This window comes from Dama dama, chromosome X, assembly GCF_033118175.1.
Source record: "Dama dama isolate Ldn47 chromosome X, ASM3311817v1, whole genome shotgun sequence".
Taxonomy (NCBI): Eukaryota; Metazoa; Chordata; class Mammalia; order Artiodactyla; family Cervidae; genus Dama; species Dama dama.
The window spans coordinates 157,541,219-157,561,237 of NC_083714.1; the positions used below are offsets into that span (position 1 = coordinate 157,541,219).

Consider the following 20,019-nt stretch of genomic DNA (forward strand, 5'->3'; position numbering starts at 1 on the left):
AACCTAAGGGAACAGAGGGACTTCCCTGGTGAACAGTGGATGAGAATCTGCCTGCCAATGCAGAGGACACAGGTTTGATGGATGGTCCAGGAATATTCCACTTTCTGTGGGGCTGCTAAGCCTGTGTGTCACAAACTACAGAGCCTGCACGTGCTCTGCAACGAGAAGACACTCACCGCAACCAGAGAAAGCCCATGGACAGCAATGAAGGCCCAGTGCAGCCAAAACTAAATAAATAATTTTTAAAAATCTGGGAGAACAGAAATCCATAGATGGAGAATAATAGAACTATCTAAATTGTTTTCTCCAGTCTAGGCAGATTAACTCTTCTAAACTGTTTGAGCAGCAGAAGAGGAAGTGAGCTGCTCACTTCTATTTCATAATAACTGCACTTCATTTTACTTACCTGATACCATCTCTGGTCAGTGAAATGTGGGAAAAATCATGGAGAATAAATAGTTCTCTCAAACCCTTTCCCAGAATCAAAATATAGAATTAGTTTAACCTTAGGGTAAGAAGATCATGGGTTTTGTTTTATATACATACATAAATGATGCATCTTGACATAATATGTTAATCATTTTTCTTCTAAGAGATTTAATCCAATAACGAATGAGATTAGTATTAAACCTGTTTGGTGAATTTATTTCAAAGGTTTCTTTAACTGTCTTTCACTAAGAATGTTTAGCAACAGTAATTCTTTGTAAAAAGTATGATAAATTTCAACCATAAAACTTTTGAGAATTACACTGGAAAACCTACACATTCATCTTCATTCAGGCTAATACCAATATTCCGCCACAACCACTTCGGAATGCTGAAAATTATGTTTTCCTTGCTAATGGCTGAGATGTAGTTGAGACCTAAGCCCAGGCTGGTTTCAGGAAGACACCTCCACATCCTCCCGGCCTCTCACCTTGCTGCCTTGGTGTCCATTCTTCATCAGAATCCTCAGTGTCATCTACCTGGGGCTTGATGACCTGCCTGCGGTGAGGCATGAAATCCGGTCGAGTGGCTCCGAAACCTGGAAAGAAGCAAAACATTTGTCCTAAGAAGGAGAAACAAAGCACAGAAGCCATGGGAAGTGTCACAACGTCAGGGAATCAGTGGGATGGGCTGGGGGAGTCTAGAACAAGGCAAGAGGTGAGCTCTGCCCTGCAGGGTCAACCTCCCTTTGGTGCAAAACTGTAAACATTTCCTCCAGGTTAGTCTCCACACCAAAGGGAACTGTGAGCAGATGGAGCCACCTAAGAGCGGGCCAAGTGAACACTGAGGGTGAAGACCTGCTTCATGTTTCCCAGGCTCAGGCACCCACACTTCCTGTTACCTATAGCAATCAGTGCTTCATAGTTTCTTTTCTCATTCCTATATCGGATTATTTCCCATTTTCCCATCTCTTCCCATTCTTCCTTGGAGAAGTATACGGAGATGTCTTTGAAAGCATCTTTGTCCTAAGGAACATAATAGATTTCATCAGTGATTTACTAATCTAAGTCAGACTTTAGAGCTGGGCCTTCTCCTCCACCTTTTGTGCAGGGAGTAGCCTGAAGCTACTGGATGGTCTGTGTGAGACAGGGATGAAGACTTTCCTTCCCGACTGTGTCCTGCTTAACTGAACAAACACTGAGCATTTTCCTAACTCTCCCTGGACACAGAGCAGTTGACGAAGCTAGTGTCCTGTTTTCTCCCACTCCACCCCACCATCTCAGACATGACCAGGCATTCCCATCCTGTGTATAGTCTCAGGGAAGTTCACTCAGCTGCCCAGGCAAGCAGTCTGTGATGCTTCAGGTACAAGCGCCATGTCCTTCCTATAGAGCTGGCTTAGAGCCCAGGTTTGCCGCCTCCACCTCTCACCGTGGGCTTGCACTCTGTTCTTCTGGCATCTCCCTCAGTGCTCTCCTCTGGAGACCTATTCGTCCTCAAGGCCATTGGAGTGCTCAAGGCCAAGGTGCCTGTGGAAGAAGAAGGTGCTGAGAGAGCCCAGACCAGTGTCCAGTGCCTGGTCTGTCTGCCTTGGGTGGAGTGTCCAGGGCACGAAGGTGAGGGGAAATTCGGGGTGAGGGTATTTGTGGGATGGGCGGATCCTGACTAGATATGACAGATCAGCCTAATGTGAACTAGATTTGGTTTCTTTGGTTCCCCTACAATTCAGCCCCTCTGAGGGAAGGCACTGGGAGGAATGTGTCTGTGGGTGACCGAGGGATTCTTGAGGAGACCCAGAAACCCCTAACTGCCGGACTGGGATCAGGCTGAAATCAGGGCTCTGTTCCAGTGCAGCAGAGGGAATGTTTCTCCAATAAGGGTTTTGAGGATCTCCTCCTGGATACTCAGAAAAATCTGGGCATAACGTAGGTTCTATGTCTAAGGGAGAAGTCACTCGGCTTGAGGAGATCTGCGTCCCACGGGCTGAAGTAACTGGGGTCCTCAGACAGAGGGGACTGGGGATCTTTTGTCTGACGTAGACTGCGCAGGGTGAGAAACCTTGGGATCTGTGAGGCTGAGGAAATTGGGGGTTTCTTATTAAGGGACTTTAGGTCTCCAACACGCAGGACAGTTAGGGTCTTGAGAAGGAAGAGTTTTAAGAGCTCGCAGGCGGAGGGATTCAGGGTCCGCGAGGTTGAGGAAATTGGGTCTCTCTGCGGATGCTATTTTTAGGGTGCCTCAGGCTGAGGGGAACTGGGGTTAATCTAGGTATTTGAAGGTCGCAGCACTAAGCGGTTTGGTGTTTCTTGTAATCCCTGAAGCTGACGAGACCAAGCCCCCTTCACATTAGGACTCAGGTTACTCAAATTTGACAGGATTTCGGACTTCCCACCCTGGAATTTGAAGCCATTAGGCTAACGGTTTATGAGGGCTGCACAGGGCGCTTTCCTGTCAGCCTCCCAGCTGTCCTGCCGCATTGCCCACCCTGTCCCCAGGAGAGCTAGAGGTTAAGCGAAGTCCAGTCCTGCCGCGCTGAGGTGAAGTGAAGGGCCAGCAGCCTGCCTGTACCCTGTCACGCACAAGCGACCAATCCGCGTTGTGACTGAGGCAGTCTGGCCAATAGGCGCCTGGAGGTGGGCAGAGCGTGATGTAGGCCCCGCCCCACCACTCGGGGATTGGCTGCTCTGTGGGCGTGTCTGTCAAGCCTTCAGCGCGCAGGCGCATCTTGGCTGGTTTCTTAGTTTTCAGGCCTGGCCTCTTAGGCCTGGATCCTCAAGTGGGCGGGTTGTCCTCAGGCTGAATGTTTCTTTCCAGTGCCCTCAACTGGTATCAGCTCCACTAGACTGTAACTGTGCTCCCGGAGTGTATGCTAGGCCCACCTGTGCCCTACCTTATCAAATCCAGTTTTGGCAAGAACTCTATGTGGTGAGTACTGCATTATTCAACGGAATCGGTGTAATTAGCTACATTCGGATGAGACACAAGATAAGCACCGTGTGGTCAAATATTTAAACACAACGTGCGGAATAAGGATGTTAGAAGAAACTTGGAGGATTTTTAACCTGAAAGTAGAAGTGGCACTGATGATCCATCTGTATATGTAATGTAGGTATGAAAAGCCTTCAGAAATGAGGTATAAGTAAAACCTCAAAGTCCTGCAAGTGTTTTCTGTAAGTAGAGGCATCGATCTGGAGGACTGTGGATCCTCTGAGCTGAGTTTGCCTAACACATACTGGCTGCACAAGATAAAATGGGGACACTGTTTCTGGCCCTTAGGTAGCTTTGCTCACAGAAAAATAATGTGATTTACATGTATTGGAAGAAAAGTGACTGGCTGTAGAATTAGTATGAAGTGGTGGTTGTGAGTCTGCATGGAGAAATGTTACCAGAAATGCGAGTTTACCTCTTGGTGGGTGTAGAACCAGAAGGTACAACCCAGCCAAAGCTCATGGGAAGGAAAAGTGTATTACTTGCAGAACCATGGAGAACACCACCGAGCTTTCCAGAGCAGGGTCCTTGAAAACCACAAAGTAGGGTAAGCTTTAATCTATGAGTACAGGCATGTTCCAGCTTCTGTGGTGACACAGATGGTAAACAATCTCTGCATAGCAGAAGACCCGGGTTCAACCCCTAAATGAGGAAGATCCCAAGAGGAGGGCGGAGCAGTCCACTCCAGTATTTTTGCCTGGAGAATCCCACGGACAGAGGAGGCTGGTGGTCCATGGGGTTGCAAAGAGTCAGACATGAGTGAGTGACGAACACTTTAACTTACAGGCATCTTCATTAAGGGTCTTGGGCTGTGGGAGACTCCAAGCTTCAGTTGATTGAAGTCTTGAGAGTCAGAAACAGTCACCTTCAGCATCTGTTACATTCCAGCTGGTCTGGTATACGTATAGATATCTATTCTTGATATAGATATAGATACCTATTCTTCTTCATATTCTTTCCCCTTATCAGTTCAATTCAGTCACTCAGTCGTGTCTGACTCTTTGAAGCCCCATGGACTGTAGCACGCCAGGCCTACCTGTCTATCAGTAACTCCCGGAGTTTACCGAAACTCATGTCCATTGTGTTGGTGATGCCATCCAACCATCTCATCCTCTGTCGTCCCCTTCTCGTCCTGCCCTCAATCTTTCTCAGCATCAGGGTCCTTTGAAATGAGTCAGCTCTTAACATCAGGTGGCCAAAACACTGGAGTTTCAGCTTCAACATCATTCTTTCCAATGAACACTCAGGTCTGATCTCGTTTAGAATGGACTGGTTGGATCCCCTTGCAGTCCAAGGGACTCTCGAGTCTTCTCCAACACCACAGTTCAAAAGCACCCATTCTTCAACAGTCAGCTTTCTTGACAGTCCAACTCTCCCATGCATACATGACCACTGGAAAAACCATAGCCTTGAATAAACAGACCTTTGTTAGCAAAGTAACATCTCTGATTTTTAATATACTGTCTAGGTTGGTAATAATTTTCTTCCAAGGAGTAAGTGTCTTTTAATTTCATGGCTGCAGTCACCATCTTCAGTGATTTTGGAGCCCCCCAAAATAAAGTCAGCCACTGTTTCCCCATCTGTTTGCTGTGAAGTGATGGGACCAGATGCCATGATCTTAGTTTTCTGAATGTTGAACTTTAAGCCAACATTTTCACTCTCCTCTTTCACTTTCATCAGGAGACTCTTTAGTTCTTCTTCACTTTCTGCCATAAGGGTTGTGCCATCTGCATTGCTGATATTTCTACCGGAAATCTTGAATCTAGCTTGTGCTTCATCCAGCCCGGTATTTCTCATGATGTACTCTGCATAGAAGTTAAATAAGCAGGGTCACAATATATAGCCTTGATATGCTCCTTTCCCAATTTGGAACCAGTCTATTGTTCCATGTCTGGTTCTGACTGTTGCTTCTTGACCTGCATACAGATTTCTCAAGAGGCAGGTCAGGTGGTCTGGCATTCCCATCGTTTGGGAATTTTCCACAGTTTATTGTGACCCACACAGTCAAAGGCTTTGGCATAGTCAATAAAGCAGAAATAGATATTTTTTCTGGGACTCTCTTGCTTTTTCCATTTTTCAGTGGATGTTGGCAATTTGATCTCTGGTTTCTCTGCCTTTTCTAAAACCAGCTTGAAGATCTGGAAGTTCACAGTTCATGTCTTGCTCAAGCCTGGCTTGGAGAATTTTGAGCATTATTTTGCTAGTGTATGAGATGAGTGCAATTGTGCAGTAGTTGGAGCATTCTTTGGTATTTCCTTTCTTTGGGATTGGAATGACAACTCACCTTTTCCAGTCCTGTGGCCACTGCTGAGTTTTCCAAATTTGCTGACAGATTGAGTGCAGCACTTTCACAGCATCATCTTTTAGGATCTGAAATAGCTCAACTGGAATTCCATCACCTCTACTAGCTTTGTTTGTAGTGATATCTCCTAAGGCCCACTTGACTTCACATTCCCAGATGTCTGCCTGTAGATGAGTGATCACACTATCATGATTATCTGGGTCATGAAGATGTTTCTTGTACAGTTCTTCTGTGTTTTCTTGCCACCCCTTCTTAATATCTTCTGCTCCTGTTAGGTCCATACCATTGATGTCCTTTACTGAGCCCATCTTTGCATGAAATGTTCTCATAAGCATAAGTCTGTTTTTTTTTTTTTTTTCCCCATTTATTTTTATTAGTTGGAGCCTAATTACTTTACAATATTGTAGTGGGTTTCTCCAAAGAAGAAATAAAGATGGCTAACAAATACATGAAAAGATGCTCAACATCACTCATTATCAGAGAAATTCAAATCTTAAACATAAGTTTTAAGGTTGCTATTGCAGGAAATGGCCACAAGGCGTCAGGACTTTTTCATGCCCAGTTGTGATTGCCTTGAAAGTGAAAACTTTCAAGTTTTAACCCAAGAGTGTAATTCAATATGAAATGTACCTGAAGAAACACCCAAAACCTTGTGTGTTCTTTCTGAACATTCTTATTTATTTATTTTAATAATTTTTAAAATTTACTGGCAGGTCCATGTGGCATGTGGGATTTTTAGTTCCCTGACCAAGTGTAGAACCCTCACACTCTGCATTTGAAGCACAGAATCTTAACCACTGGACTGCAGGGAAGTCCCCTTAAGCATTATTTCTTTAAAGTAAACTTTATTTCATATTGTAGTAACATTGATATACCATGTGTTGTTGGTGGCAGGTAAACCGAGAGTATTTTCTATTTTGTTGTTGTTCAGCTGCCAAGTCAGGTCTTTTTGTAGGAGTGCTCCCTTTTCTACAGGCTCTGTTATACTGGTAAGACATCTATTTGTATGTACATACGTGTACATAAATGTAAATATCTAGGTACATAGATATGTAAATATCCAGAGAGAGATATAAATGCCTAGGTACGTAGATATACAAATGTCTATATGAATAGAAATGTACATTCTAGGTGCATAGATGTACAAATACCTATGTTCATAGAGACATGCATATCTATATACATAAGCATATAAATAACTATGTACATATAGACACAACTATCTATGTACATACAGATATAAATATCTATTATAGATACATATAGGCATAGATATCTATATACATAGACATGTAAATATCTGTATACACGGAGGATGGTTGCACAGTGGACAATGAAGGAGACCATGTTATAGACAAAATAAGTGATATAGATAGTGGCATTTATAAGAGCATACTAGGAGAGAGAAACATAAACAATTTCAAACAAAGAGAACAGAGCTAAGCAAGATGCATGTGACTAGTTTTAATCTGATGGCACTAAACCAACAAGTCCACAGGGGGTCAGTAGATGATGGCAAAGTCTGGAAGGGTGAGATAGCGAAAACAAGTTAAATGTTTTACGTTTGTTTACAAAGTATACCTTATAAATTTTTGGATTCATACTTGTTACCTTCTTAAGTATGTATCACCTATATATCCTCCTATGCCCACATCCATAGTGTTTCAACTCAAATCAAACATAACTCCAACTTGTTGCAACTCTAGATAGTCAATTGTCGGAGTTTCATGAAAAAGACACATTGTGATTCTTTTGTATAGACAAGTAATGGTTAGGATTTCTGTCTAAAGTTTTTTTTTTTTTTTTTTACAGTCCTTAGAGATCATTTAAAATTTCAACAATTCTCCCTGCTTCAACTTGTTCTGATTCAATTGACATTGGAAAAGTTATGGAAAGAGTGTTTAATATAATCTGAACTCACCAGGTATCTATTGTTTGGTGTACATAAAGATCTGAGAAGTAGACTTCGATGGACGTAAAAATAAACATTGTGGATATAGAACATAATTAGAAATTGCGAGAGTCACTTGACCAGAGATCAATCACAATGAATCCACGTCATCTCCCACACCCATGAGGACAAGTTCATCTTGGTAATAATATCAGCAACTGAAGAGTTAAAGTGTTATCACTGTGAAAAATGATTATGAAAACAAATCTTTGGAATGTTTTCAAAGATAGGATGCAGCTTTCCAAGAGGCTTTAAATTTCAGGTGAATGTTTTATTATTTGAAATTTTGAGTGGATTACAGACTCTGTAAGTTTCACAGACTGTTCAAAGTTACATTCTCTTCCATCCTGGACTGAATCCATTACCTTTTGGTTCATGCACTTGTGACACACTTCATCAGCTTAGAGACAATCTGTGTTGGGGAGTGTTCTAAACCAATGTGTGCGTACCAGCTGCAGGTCTGACAAGAAACATTCACTCTCATGTTGTTGTAGTTGCTGCTCAGTGGCTAAGTTGCGTCTCACTCTTTGTGACCCCATGGACTGCAGCACGCCAGGAATCCCTGCCCATAACCAACTCCTGGAGATTGTTCAAACTGCTGTCCATTGAATCAGTGATGCCATCCAACCATCTCTTCCTCTGTCATCCCCTTCTCCATTTGCCTTCAGTCTTTCCCAGCATCAGGGTCTTTTCCAGTGTGTCAGCTCTTCACATCAGGGGGCCAAAGGATTGGAGCTTTGGTTTCAGCGTCAGTCCTTCCTATGAATGTTCAGGACTGATTTCCTTTAGGATTGACTGGTTTGATCTCCTCGCAGACCCAGGGACTCTCAAGAGTCTTCTCTAGCACCACAGGTCAAAAGCATTAGTTCTTCAGTGCTCTGCCTTCTTTGTGGTCCTACTCTCACATCCATACATGACTACTGCAAAAACCAGTAGCTTTCACTCTCACATATGGGATACCAAATTTGTTTTTACATATTGCCTGCTATATTGAGGCTCTTGGTTCATACTTCATGTACCCATGTAGTGTTGTATTTCAATCCAGTTTGAAACAGAGCTTTATGTGAAGAATATTTTGCCCACCAGCAGCGTTCTATTCTCACCAGCACCTGTTACCTTGGTGTGACATCTCAAAACTCAGAAACTCTTACATGTTGATATGAATATCAATTTCATTTTAGGAGAGTTTAAACAGAGAATTGACAAAATCAGGGTGCCTATTTTATCAGGTTTCTCCAGGCAGAAAATTGAAGCTTGATGTGGTTCAGTTGCTCAGTCGTGACCAATTCTTTGCAACCGCATAAACTGCAGCATGCTGGCCTTCCCATCCCTACCATCTACCAGAGTTTGCTCAAACTCCTGTTCATTGTGTTGGTGATGCTATCCAACTATCTCATCCTCTGTCATCCCCTTCTCCTCCTGTCCTCAGTCTTTGAAACTGAAATTGTTAGAAGGCAGAGTTCATACAGCTTATGGGCTCCTTGACTCAATTTTTTTTTTTTTTTTTTTGCAAGAATTTTCTTAGGTATTTTTTCAAGTGTGACCTTTCATTCATATAATAGCAAATAACAGAATTAGAAGAAACCGATTTGAAACAGTGGATTGTTTCTACCCTGACAATCTGAACACAAAGGAACCAGTGGGAACTGCAAAGATCTGGGGGCCAAGCTTTTAAGAATATTTTAGGTTGGCAAATACTAACTAGTATGCTTTCCATTTCAACAATTTTTATTCTGATACAGAATATCCTTTTCTAGAAGGCTTCCAGTGTGGCTGCCTCCTGCTGGAAGCATGGGAGAAGCAATCAGGGAACTTTCTGTCTGTCTTTACAAGACACTGGACTCAGCTGTAGGAAATCTCTGGATCTTCCCTGGATCCTGACCACCACAAGCCAGAGATACTGGTAACAGTTTTGTTTTGCCTGTTAAAGTGTTTAATGACAAAGTTCTTTAGGTTTCCTGATGTGGGTGACATGTGGGGCCCAGTGATGATTTTTTCTTTGAGAAGCTTACTTGCTAGTTCCCACATGAGGGTGAGGCTCCTGTCCAATGATGAGAGACCCTGCATGTGTATGACCTGTGCCTCCAGGAGAGCAACTTTACGCTAGTTTAAACCTGACCAACTTCTGTCTGCATGGTAGATTTAGACCTCTCTGTCTTGTCTGGGATTGTCCTGGTAGATTAGATGGTAAAGAATCTGCATGCAGTGCAGGAGAATTGGGTTCATCTCTGGATTGGGAAGATCCCCTGGAGAAGGGAATGACGACTGAATCCAGTATTCTTGCCTGCAGAATCCCATGGACAGAGGAGGCTGGAGGGCTACAGTCCATGTGGTCACAAACAGTCAAACATGTCTGAACGATGAATACTTTGATTTTTCAATCCTGTCTGCACTGATTATGTTTAGACAAGACTGCTTGCTTTCTGCAATGAGAATATTGACACCTGACCATGTTCTGTGTACATGAAGACGTGGAGACCTGGGTGCGGACTGGGCCTGGCCTCAGTCCTGGAAAACTCTGTGCCTGTGTCTGAATGTCAGTGCTCAGAGGTCTGGGGCCTGGAGCTGAGGTGGGCCTCTCTGGGTAATGTGCCCTCCTCTGAGTGGGGTTCCAAGGCCCTCCCGGGGTCAGTGCTGCAGTAGGGTTCTTAGTCTTTCCTCCTGTCAGGCTCCCCTGCCTGAGGCTCATGGAGACTCCTCAGGTGGGCTACTTGGTAATTATTCCAGTGTTTCAGTGCATTCAGTTTGAGTAGGGAGGCAGGTTCACCTGGCTAATTGATTCCAGGGTACAAGGATCAGGCAAAAAACCAACGGGCAGCAGGTGAGATTGTTATGTGATCGCCTTCCCGTCGGCCGTCCCTGCTCAGCCGACACCAGACCTGCCCCTCGTCTTCTAGCCCCACGCCTGGTGTGTTTTCTTAACACTTCAGTGGGAAAACAAAGAATGGAGCCTGCTGGAACCAAGGCAGTGTGTTCAGCATTATCGTGACAGGTGTAAAAACAGTTAGTATCAGACATAACCAAACGGCAGGAGAGGGGGACTTCTCTGGGACGAGAGAAGGTTCCAAGAACCCAGGAGGTTGCAGGAACCCAGTCATTTCTGCCTTTGGGGCCCAGCCATCAGGGATCTGGTGTCCTAACCAAGAGTCATGTGGCCCCAGATGCAGGGTTTGGGGACCGTATGGGTCTCACCCCATCCACACAGGTCCGGATCCTGTGCCCAGAGACCCGGTGTCTGCTCTTCAGCTCTGTGTGTCTTGTCCCTTGTAGATCCCCAACATCTGATTTGAGGGTGTTGCCCTGATTAACCTGTGGTCCTTTCTCTTCTCTTCATCTTGGAACATTCACATGAGGTCAGGCACCGTTGAATGGGTTCCTGCTCTGTGTTCTGCTGGGTGAAAACTTTTGGCAGTGTCATATTAATATCATAGTGTATCACAGACCTAATCTGTAGTGTCGCCACTGTCTCGGGTACCCTAGATGGATTTTCTTTAATTTTATTTTGATTTTCTATTGGAGTCAGGTTGATTTCCATTGTTTTATTAGTTTTAGCTGTACAGTAACTTAATTTGATTTTACATAGAAATGAATCTATTCTTTTTCCATTTTTTTTCCTCATATAGATTATTACAATCTCTTTAGTAGTGTTCCCTGTTTTTTCACTAGGTCCTATTTGCTTATCTATTTGTTAGATCTTAGTGTGTATATAGATCCTAAACTCTTTATCCCTTCTTTCTTTCTTTTGATACTCATAATTTGATTGTCACAGGCTGTGAAGTCCGTTTTGTACATTATGTCATTGGTATGAATTTATAGATTGTGCCTGTAAGTGATATCTCATGATATTTGTCTTTCTGTCTCTGAGTTCCCTCACCTGGTGTGATGATTTCTTAGCACACCCATGCTGCTGACAGCATCCTTGTTTCACTCTGTTTTATGGTTGAGTGGTGTTCCAGTTATAGGTGTACCACCTTGTCCTCACTTTTCTTCCACTGGACCTTTGGTGGATTCCATGTCTTGCCTATTGAAAGAGTGCTGCCCTGAAAATCAAGGTGCATGTGTCATTTTGAATGGTGATTTTCAGTGGACCATGCTTCCCTGATAGCTCAGTTGGTAAAGAATCCACCTGCAATGCAGGAGACCCCAGTTCAATTCCTGGGACAGGAAGATCTGCTGGAGAAAGGATGGGCTACCCACTCCAGTATTCTTGGTCTTCCTTTGTGGCTCAGCTGGTAAAGAATCTGCCTGCAATGCAGGAGACCTGGGCTTGATCCCTGTGTTGGGAAGATCCCCTGGAGAAGGGAAAGTTTACCCACTCCAGTGTTCTGGCCTAGAGAATTCAATGGACTGTATAATCCATAGTGTTGCAAAGTGTTGAACACGACTGAGTGACTTTCACTTCACATTCTCTGGACCTAGGCCCATGAGTGGGATTGCAGGGTCATATGATACCTCTGTGTCTTATATTTCTTGGAAGCTACATGCTGTTTTCCATAGTGCCTTCATCATTTACATTCCCAAAAAGATTGTAGGAGGATTTCGTTTTCTGTATATTCTTTGCAGATGTTTTATTTTATTTATTTATTTAATCTTTATTCTTTGTAGATCATTTTGATGGCCACCATGACCAGCGTGAGGTGATACCTCATAGGAGTTTTGATTAGCAGTGATTTAATAATTATTAGGGTGGACTGTCTGTCCATGTGCTTTATTATTTTATACTTTGTGAGTACAATTTATCTCCTGAAACTGGCCTCTTGAAACTTGGCCCTGTTTGGAATTCTTTTCTGATGAAATACCCCAGGACATTTCTTTAGGTCAGATGTCATTTAAAGCCCTGTCAAACTTGTGACTACTTAAAGCCCTTCAGCACCTGTTTTATGGCTTCCTTGCTCACTCAGTGGTAAAAGAATCCACCTGCAATGGAGGAGACTTTCAGAGACCTGGGCTGGATCCCTGGATTGGGAAGATTCCCTGAAGAAGGAAATGGCAAACCACTCTAGCATTCTTGCCTGGAGAATCCCATGGATATCCTTTGTCCTGGCAGGCTACAGTTCATGGGGTTGCACAGAGTCGGACATGACTGAGCAAGTAAACAGCAAAAACCGCACAAGTTCTGACATGTAAATATTGATCTGTACCAGCTAATTACTCCCCCCACCCCCTGCCACCTTTCCATTTTGGTAAGGGTAAGTTTCTGAGTCTGTGAATCTGTTTGCCTTTTGTAATGACGCTCATTTGTATCCATTTTTAGATTCCACAGAAGTGATACTCTCTATTATCTGTCTTTTCCTTTCTCAATTATTTCACTTAGTTTGATCACCTCTGGTTTCTTCCCTGTAACTGGAAATGGCATTATTTCATCCTTCTTTATGTCTGAGCAATATTTCATTGTGTATATTTACCTCATTTTCTATATCCATTCGTCTGTCCTTGTACACTTAAGTTACTCCCCTGTCTTGGCTATTATACCTAGTGCTGCCATGATCTTTGGAATGCAGGTGTCTTTAAAAATTTTGCTTTTTTTTTCTGGATCTACCTCTAGGTATTGGATTTCTGGGTCACTGGGTACTTCTGTGCTTAGTTTTAAAAGAACCTCCATAATGTTCTACCGAATGGTTGTACCAATTTACCTTCCCACCAACAGTGTAGGAGGCTTTCTTTCTTTCCACACCCTCTGCAGAATTTATTGTTGTACGTTTTTGATGTGGCCTTTCTGACCAATGTGAGGTGATATCTCATGGTATATTTGATTTGCCTTTCTCAAAGAACTAGTAATGCTGAGCATCTTTTCATGTGCTTTTATAACCGTCGCTATGACCTCTTTAGAGAAACATGCATTTAGACCTTTGGCTGATTGTTTTTGGTGAGTTTTATTTTTTTTTTAATTGAGCTGTACTAATACTTTTTATGTGTTAAAGAGAAAGTTCTTGTGAAATCAACCCTGAATATTCACTGGAAGGACTGAAGCTCTGATCTTTGGCCACCTGATGCAAAGAGTTGACTCATTGGAAAAGACCCTGATGCTGGGAAAGTTTGAGGACAGGAAGAGACGTGGGCATCAGAGGATGAGATGGTTGGATGGCATAACCACTCAGCAGACATGAGTTTGAGCAAACTCCCAGAGATATTCAGGGACAGGGAGGCCTTGCATGCTGCAGTCCATGGGGTCACAAAGAGTCAGACAAGACTTAGCAACTGGACAACTACAAAAACTTGAATCCTCCTGAATATTAACTGCCTAAGAATTCAGCTGGCATTTAATATTCAGTTGTCCAGTATGAAAAGACTAAAAGATATGACACTGAAAACTGAATACCCCTGGTTGGTAGGTGCCCAATATGCTACCAGAGAAGAGTGAAGAAATAAATCCAGAAGGAATGAAAAGGCTAAGTCAAAATGGAAACAGTTGTGGGTGTGTATGGTGGTATAAGTAAAGTCTGATGCTGTAAAGAACAATGTTGCATAGGAATGTGGATTGTTAGGTCTATGAATCCAGGTGAATAAGAAGTGGTCAAGAAGAAGATAGCAAGAGTGAACATTGACATTTGTGGAATAAGTGAACTAAGATGTGTGGGTTAGGGTTAGGGTTAGAATGTGGTCCACTGGAGAAGGGAATGGCAAACCACTTCAGTATTCTTGCCTTGAGAACCCCATAAGCAGTGTGAAAAGGCAAAAAGATAAGACACTGAAAGATGAACTCCCCAGGTGGGTAGGTGCCCACTTTGTTATTGAAGATCAGTGGAGAAATACGTCCAGAAAGAACGAAGGGATGGAGCCAAAGCAAAAACAACATGCAGTTGTGGATGGGACTGGTGATAGAAGCAAGTTTCGATACTATCAAGAGCAATATTGCATAGGAACTTGGGAATGTTAAGTCCATGAATCAAGGCAAATTGGAAGTGGTCAAACAGGAGATGACAAGAGTGAACATTGACATGCTAGGAATCAGCAAACTAAGGTGGATTGGAATGGGTGAATTTAACACAGATGAGCACTATATCTACTACTGTGGGCAGGAATCCCTTAGAAGTGGCGTAGCCATCATAGTCAACAAACGAGTCTGAGATGCAGTAATTGGATGCAATCTCAAAAACAACAGAATGACCCCTGTTAGTATCCAAGGCAAACCATTCAATGTCATAGTAATCCAAGTCTATGGCCCAACCAGTAATGCTGAAGAAGCTGAAGTTCAACACTTCTATCAAGACCTACAAGACCTTCTAGAAGTAACATCCCAAAAAGATGTCCTTTTCATTAAAGGGGACTGGAATGCAAAAGTAGGAAGTCAAGAAACACCTGGAATAACAGGCAAATTTGGCTTTGGAGTATAGAATGAAGCAGGGCAGAGGCTAACAGAGTTCTGCCAATAAAATCCACTGGTCATAGCAAACACCGTCTTCCAACAACACAAGAGAAGTCTCTACACATGGACATCAACAGATGGAAGACCCTGAAATCAGCTTGATTACATTCTTTGCAGCCAAAGATGGAGAAGCTCTATACAGTCAGCAAAAACAAGACCAGGAGCCAACTATGGCTCAGATCATGAACTCCTTATTGCCAAATTCAGAGTGAAATAGAAGAAAATAGCGAAAACTACTTGATTATTCATGTATGACCTAAATCAATTCCCTTATGACTATACAGTGGAAAAGAGAAATAGATTTAAGGGACTAGATCTGATAGACAGAGTGCCTGATGAACTATGGATGGAGGTTCATGGCATTGTAGAGGAGACAGAAATCAAGACCATCCCCAAAAATACAGAAAAGAAAAAGAAATACAGAAAATCAAAATGGCTGTCTGAGGAGGCCATACAAATAGCTGTGAAAGGAGGGAAATGAAAAACAAAGGAGAAAATGAAAAATATTCCCATTTGAATGCAGAGTTCCAAAGAAGAGGACGGAGAAATAAGGAAGTCTTCCTTGGTGATCAGTGGAAAGAAATGGAGGAAAACAATAGAATGGGAAAGACTAGAGATCTCTTCAAGAAAATCAGAGTTACCAAGGGAATGCTTTATGCAAAGATGGGCTTAATAAAGGACAGAAATGGTAGGAACCTAATAGAAGCAGAAGACATTAAGAAGTGGTGGCAAGTGTACACAGAAGAACTGTACAAAAAAAATCTTCATGACCCAGATAATCATGATAGTGTGATCACTCACCTAGAGCCAGACACCCTGGAATGTGAAATCAAGTGGGCCTTAGGAAGCATCACTATGAACAAAGCTAGTGGAGGTGATGGAAATCCAGTTTAGCTATTTCAAATCCTAGAAGATGACGCTGTGAAAATGTTGCACTCAATATGCCAGCAAATTTGGAAAACTCAGCAGTAGCCACAGGACTGGAAAGGTCAGTTTTCATTCCAATCCCAAAGAATGGCAATGCCAAAGAATACTCAAAGTACCCCCACGATTGCACTCATCTCACACGCTTGTAAAGTGATGCTTAAAATTCTCCAAGCCAGGCTTCAGCAAGACATGAACCGTCAATTTCCAGATGTTCAAGCTGGATTTAGAAAAGGCAGGGGAACCAGAGTTCCAATTGCCAACATCTGCTGGATCATCAAAAAAGCAAGAGAGTTCCAGAGAAAGATCTATTTCTGTTTTATTGAGTATGCCAATGCCTTTGACTGTGTGGGTCACAATAAACTGTGGAAAATTCTGAAAGAGATGGGAATACCAGGCCATCTGACCTGTCCCTTGAGAAAGCTGTATGCAGTTCAGGAAGCAAGAGTTAGAACTGGACATAGAACAACAGACTGGTTCCAAATAGAAAAAGAAGTACATCAAGGCTGTGTATTATCACCCTGCTTATTTAACTTATATGCGGAGTACTTCATAAGAAACGCTGGGCTGGAGGAAGCAAAAGCTGGAATCAAGATTGCCTGGAGCAATATCAATAACCACAGATATGCAGATGACACCACCCTTACGGCAGAATGAGAAGAAGAACTAAAGAGCCTCTTATTGAAAGTGAAAGAAGAGAGTGAAAAGTTGGCTTAAAGCTTAACATTCAGAAAACTAAGATCATGGCCTCCAGTCCCATCACTTCATGTTAAATAGATGGGGAAACAGTGAAAACAGTGGTTGATTTTATTTTTCTGGGCTCCAAAATCACTGCAGATGGTGATTTCAGCCATGAAATTAAAAGACACTGGCTCCTGAGAAGGAACGTTATGAACAATCTAGACAGCATATTAAAAAGCATAGATGTTACTTTGCCAACAAAGGTCTGTCTAGTCAAGTGTATTCTTTTTCCAGTGGTCATGTATGGATGTGAGTATTGGATTAGAAAGGAAACCGAGCACATAAGCATTGATGCTTTTGAACTGCGGTTTTGGAGAAGATGCCTGAGAGTCCCTTGGACCACAAGGAGATCCAACAGTCCATCCTAATGGAGATGAGTCCTGGATGTTCGTTGGAAGGACTGATGTTGAAGCTGAAACTCCTACACTTTGGCCACCTGATGCAAAGAGCTGACTTATTTGAAAAGACCCTGATGCTGGGAGGGATTGAGGGCAGGAGGATAAGGGGACGACAGAGAATGAGATGGTTGGATGGCATCACCAACTTGATGGACATGGGTTTGGGTGAACTCTGGCAGTTGGTGATGGACAGGGAGGCGTGGTGTGCTGCAGTCCACGGGGTTGCAAAGAATCAGACATCACTGAGTGACTGAACTGAACTGAAATAGTGTTGTCGAAAAATTGTTTGATATAGGTGCCCTGGGAGCGCATCTGATTTTCGTCCTAGAGAAGGCACAGCTCACGAGTGTAGCACATCTTCTGTGGAAATTAACATTTAACTATCGCTATAGGTAAAACAACTCAATCATCTACTTCCGAATACCCTGGCTTTAACTCTGATGTTGGAATTATATAGGAGTCAAAATTCAAGTCTTCATAGTCTATATATTCATAGCTTCAATATCTTTGGTGACTGATAGTTTATGCCATAAGGCATGGAGTGTTAATTTTGTCTATTATGTATAAAAGGCAATTAAGATGAAAATAATAGCTGCTAATATTTTTCAGATAGTCTACTTCTTGTGTGTATATAGCGCCAGTGTGTGTGAATTTTGTTGTCAGAATAAGTGAGATAATATAAACTACTAGTGAGCTGATTAAGAAAACAATTACTAATGTGTTATCAACAAGTGTAAGAATTCTTCGATGATGGCTGGTGTTGCATCTTGAATGTCTAGTTGTAGAGGATATGCCATTGATATATACAGATTTTTCACCTATAACTTAACTTCAACAAAGTGATATAATATTTTACTAATATCTCATAAATAAAGAAATCATGGTTATGATTTTGGCTTGAAATCAGTAGTCAGGGTTTTGATTCCTTCCTTGTTTATTTTCAAATGATGTGCATAGGTTCTTTGGGTGTGTGATATGGTTGGTCTACTGTTAAGACCTCGTCTTGATGTAAATGCTTCTCAGGTAATAGGAACTATTGGTATTACTGTAGTTAAAGAAATGAAAGGGCCTATAGATGAAATAGTATTTCATACTGTGTATGCATCTTGGTGGTCAGAATATTGTGGTATTCCAAACAGGCCTAGAAAGTGTTTTTGAAAAAGGTTATGTTAACATCTACAAATACATTTATGAAGTGAATTTTTACTCAAGTCAAGTTGGGTATAGCCTGAGAATAATGAGATTCAGTGCAGAAAGTCCCCTATAATAGCAAATCTCCCACTGAAAGTACATAATGCAACTATGTAACTACATAGTGTATCTCATGAAGAAAATATCTGAAGATGAATTAGTCAGGAAAATTCCTGTTAACCCTCTGACTGTGAAAAGAAATACAAAACCTAGGACTCACATTATAGCTGGGTATCATTTAATGTTATGGTCATGAGGCATTGCTAATCAACTGAACATTTTTACTCTTGTTGGCCTAGTAATAATTATAGTGGCTGATGTGAAATAGGCTTGCGTGTCAACATACATCCCTACTGTGAATATATGATGTTCTCATACAATAAATCCTAAGAATCCAGTTGACACTATAGCTCAGGCCATTGCCATGCACCTGAAAGTTTCTTTTCCCCTAAGTAATAGTTTACAATATGTGAAATCATCCTAAATCCTGGCAAAATCAAAAGATATACTTCAGAGTGTAGCAAAAATCAGATCAATGTTGATACAGTATTGGGTCCTCTCCTCCTTCAGGATCAAAGAAAGCTGTATTTAGATTTCAGTCTGTTAATAGCATAGTAAAAATACCAGCTGTCAAAATAGGTAGTGATAGTAATATGGCTGTGATTAGGACTAATCACATGAGTAACAGTGTTTGATATTGGGATATGGCAGGGTTTATATTAATAGTTGTAGTAATAAAATTGATAACACCTAAGACAGAAGAAATACCTGTTAGGTGTAGAGAACAAATAGTAAAGTCTACTTAAGCTCCAGCGTGAGCTAGGTTTCTGGCTAAAGGTGTAGACAGCTCAGCCTGTGCCAGTGCCTGCTTCAACTATTGGTGATGCAAGCAGTAAGAGGAAAGAGGGAGGGAGAAGTCAGAAGCTTATTTATTCAGGGAAAACTATGTCATTAGCTCCACCTATTAGGGAAACTAATCAGTTACCAAAGCCTCCAATCATCATAGGGAGTACTATAATGAAAATTATTACAAATGCATGAGCTGTTACAATTATATTATAAATTTGGCCATCTCCAAGTCGAGTTCTAGGTTGGCCCAACCCAGCACAGATTAAGAACCTTGGGGCTGTGCCTACTGTTGCCACCCAAAATCTTGGCCTTCTTTGCCCACTGACGCTGAACGAAAAATATGGAGACCGGGTTTGGAGGAAATAGAAAGGTGGCTTTTTTTTCTTTTTAGCTGGTAGAGAGGAGAAAGGCTGTAGGCTTATGCCTCGAGAGCTGTGCCCTGCCCCCCATGAGGAATCTAGGGGCTTATAGAAGGCAAGAGCTCACAGTCAGGAATCAGTGATGAGGAGCAAAGGGAATAGGATCTTGATTTCTTCCTTTTGCATTGTTTCAAAGACAGAAGGAGACTGACGGCAATAACCCAGTAATTGAGTCTGGCACTCGGTGACTCTGTGGCCTTCTTTCTGATACGTAACCTCAAGGGGAAGAGTGTTCTGAGGGTAAATAGCAGATGGGGATATATTTAGTGCAGAGGCAAGGGAAAATACGTGCCAAATGTAGCTTCTGCAGAGTTTAGGGACAGAAAAGCAAACTTAGTCCCAGACATTCAGCGTGAGGAGCAGTTACAGGAAAAGGAAAAGTTAGGAATGTTCAGGCCTGCTCACTCTTCTCTTTATCTTCTTTGTTGTCAGAAAAGAAAGGCGAAAAACTCATTCCTCCTTTT

The 20,019-nt window shown here is 42.2% G+C and overlaps 1 pseudogene; it reads right to left on the bottom strand.

Annotated features, from left to right (window-relative positions):
- Positions 1 to 20,019, bottom strand: part of LOC133052983 (histone-lysine N-methyltransferase PRDM9-like) — a 77,868-nt pseudogene that overhangs the window by 24,631 nt on the left and 33,218 nt on the right.